General features: G+C 45.1%; 1 protein-coding gene across 2 annotated transcripts in view; it reads left to right on the top strand.

The window, feature by feature from the left end:
- The first annotated feature begins 51 nt into the window (after positions 1–51).
- Positions 52–2,927, top strand: part of KATNAL1 (katanin catalytic subunit A1 like 1) — a 42,491-nt gene continuing 39,615 nt past the window's right edge. The window contains exon 1 of one of the 2 annotated variants that reach the window (XM_026844062.1): positions 52–318. The gene's annotated coding sequence lies outside the window, so the exon portion shown is untranslated. Of the gene's footprint in view, positions 330–2,927 lie in introns of both variants that reach the window. The other variant, XM_026844055.1, reaches the window with a different exon arrangement.

Below are 2,927 nucleotides of genomic sequence, written 5' to 3'. Positions count from 1 at the left end.
AGGGAGGCGCGGCGGGGGCAGGGTGGGCTGGGGGCAAGTGGAGGGCGCTGCCGGAGGTGGAGGAAAGAGTGCAAGGGAAGGGGCCCATGGGAGCCGGGGGAGAGGGGAGAGAGCTGCTGGAGGAGGAGCGGCGGAGCAGATGCAGGGGGAGGGCTCTGCAGAAGGCGGAGGAGATTGGAGGCCGGGTGAATGGGTCCGGAGGAGGCAACGGTGGAAGAGAGCCGGGAGCTGGTGGCCCTCGAAAGTTTCCCCAACCAGTTCAGTTCGCAGTTTCACGTGTCCTACGACGCTTGGGCTCCGTTCAGCTTGTTGCGCTAGGTGATCTTTACGTGAGCAGACACACTGTTACTTTTCAAAATAATTGTGCTTCATTTCTATGGTGCCCACGTTTTTGTCATGATGTCAGTATGGGCTTTTGTGTCTTCTTCCCTCTCCATTGCCTCTGGTGACAGTTCAAGGCTCCTTTATCTTGTATTCTCCAACGGGCATGAGGGTGAATAAAATTACAGTTCCTGTTCTGAATCATATTTAAGATGACATATTTATGATTGGTATTATTTTTTCTTCCTGGAAATCTGTATCTTAAAAGCATCAGTGCATTAGTACTCCCTTGTATATGAATACTGAATGTCTATTCTTAATACAGTTTCAAATGTCACAGAGATGGGTTTCTTTCCAATCGATGTTTGATTTTTATTGCAGTTGAAGGTTTTTGGTCGGTTTCTGGTTTGTTTTTTTTTCTTTCCCCCCACACTGATGTCAGATACATCCTAGGCAGTCTTAGGTTTCTTGCAGCTCCTGGTACTTACCAGACTGCCAAAGTGAACATCGCTGCTGCAGCATGCTTCCAGGGTGCTTTGCTCTTGGAGACTTGGGCTTTTGAGCAGGTAATGGAGAGGAATGGATCCTGCCCTGATCTAATCATAGGCTCAAGGTAGAAGAGTAAATGGAAGACAAGGAAACAACAATGAGGCTTTATCTGGTTTTCTGTGTAAATAATTGAAAAAAAAAAAAACCCAAAACCAAAACAACCAAAAACCTGATTCTTCAGGGAACGAGCTGAGAAATCTGAAGGCTTGGTGTCTGTAGTACTAACAGCAATATGCATATAAATGTACGTTTTGAAGAACATACGCTATTCTTTAGAACAATTTAAAAAGCAAACCTCTGATTAAAACAATGCACATTCATAGTCCTGAAGAGCCAACTCTGGCTTTCCGAAGGGAATTCAAAAGGTGGAAAAGTATTCAGGCCTAAATTCTGACCTTATGAGTCAGGGTTATAAACACATGTGTGAGTCCATTAAACCTGCAATTATTCATGGAAAGTTTATCTCGGTTGCAGATTGGCTGCGCTAAGAATGTAGCAGCACCAGAACTGAATCTTTGTGGAGCTGACTATGGTCTGGCAGGGCTCACGAGCTGCAGCGCTGTGGGAACATGGATATACTGGATCCAGGGCCAGGTGCAAAAGCAGTTTAACTGCCTTTCTTGGCACAGAGCCTGACCTAATAAACATTTTGAACCCAAGCGGGCTCTGCACAGACCCATCTTGGGAGTCTTTGGTGGCATGTTTCCTCTGCCAGAAGTGCTTACACACATGGTGCGCAGAGAAGCAAGTGACTCACAAAGGGCCAGAAGGATTATTGATTTGGGCCAAGTTCCACTTCGTTGAGCTCTGGACAGGCCCTACAGAAGCCTTCAGGTATCTGAGCCCTTCATCCTGTCAGAGGAGAGATCGGTCACCTCAGGACTGGTGGCCACCTGAACACTGGCTTGGGTTTGGTGTGGTACCAATGCCAGAAGCCCTGGAGACTGCTGGAGAGAAGAGGGATATGTGGACAAGCCTGGGTCCAGCAGGACTAAGATGGAGAAGAAGCTAGCAAGCCTCTCACTGCCTAAACTGCATGTGTATGGAGCTGGGTTCCCTAGAGTGCCCCATAGTGTTTGTGTGAGCTGGTTTTGCTTCTTTTACTCAGCCTAGCTGATGAACACCTCATTACTGTGAATAATGGTGATGTGACCGTACGGATATGCCTGAAGCTGGTCATACATGAGGTGCTCTGGTGAAGGATACATTTTGCAGTCGGGTTTAGGTGAATCAGGTGCATCTCTGATTCTTCTCTTGTTCTTCAGAAAATTGCTGTTCAAAGGCTTTGCAAATGGCCATTTCATTCTCCAGGGTGCTTTCTGTTCGGTGCAGTAGTATACTATCTCTAATTAAAACACCGGCCAACTGTTTAGTGGTTTCTTATGTGTTTGTGTTTACTGTTAACTTGTGGTGAATGTCTCTACTTCATTTGAAGAAATATTTTTTTTCACTTGCATTTAGAGTAACATTCAACTCTCAGAATATTCCACAGAAAAATAGTGCGAGGCCTGCACACATGCTTCTTCTCCTTCCCAGTTCCATACACATTTCCCCATTAACTCCACGTCTGCTATTTCAAAAGTTTTGGTGCAAAGTAGCCAAAAACCAGTTAACGGAAAGCAGTTAACTGAATTGAAAGATCCCTTCGTGTTGGGTTTCTTGGACCATGGTGTGTGCGTATGTTTTATCTGGTGTGCATGCTGCTTTGAAGTGACATGTCAAATGGGGAGTGAACACTCCAATGGCATTACCTGCTGCAGCCCCCAGTGCCGCTGCTGCGGTTGTAGCCATTCTGATCGCTGCTGGTGCACACAGCAAAAGGAGAAAAAGAAAAGAGCACTGGTGTAGCACACTGCTCGTCTTTTATTCAGGAAGCCATATAAATGTATTTTAAATTCAAATCTGCTGGAACTGAGCCACATATATATATATATATATATATATATATATATATATATATATATATATGTGAGAACAGTAGTGTACAATAATCCACTCTCTACCCACTTTTCTACAACAGATTCCGCAGGGCTCAGCTTCTGAAAAAAAAAAAAAAA

This window comes from Athene cunicularia (assembly GCF_003259725.1).
Source record: "Athene cunicularia isolate RWA chromosome 1 unlocalized genomic scaffold, athCun1 chr1_part1, whole genome shotgun sequence".
Taxonomy (NCBI): domain Eukaryota; kingdom Metazoa; phylum Chordata; class Aves; order Strigiformes; family Strigidae; genus Athene; species Athene cunicularia.
Note: the sequence above shows the minus strand (reverse complement) of the source record. Positions and strands in the feature narration are given on the sequence as shown.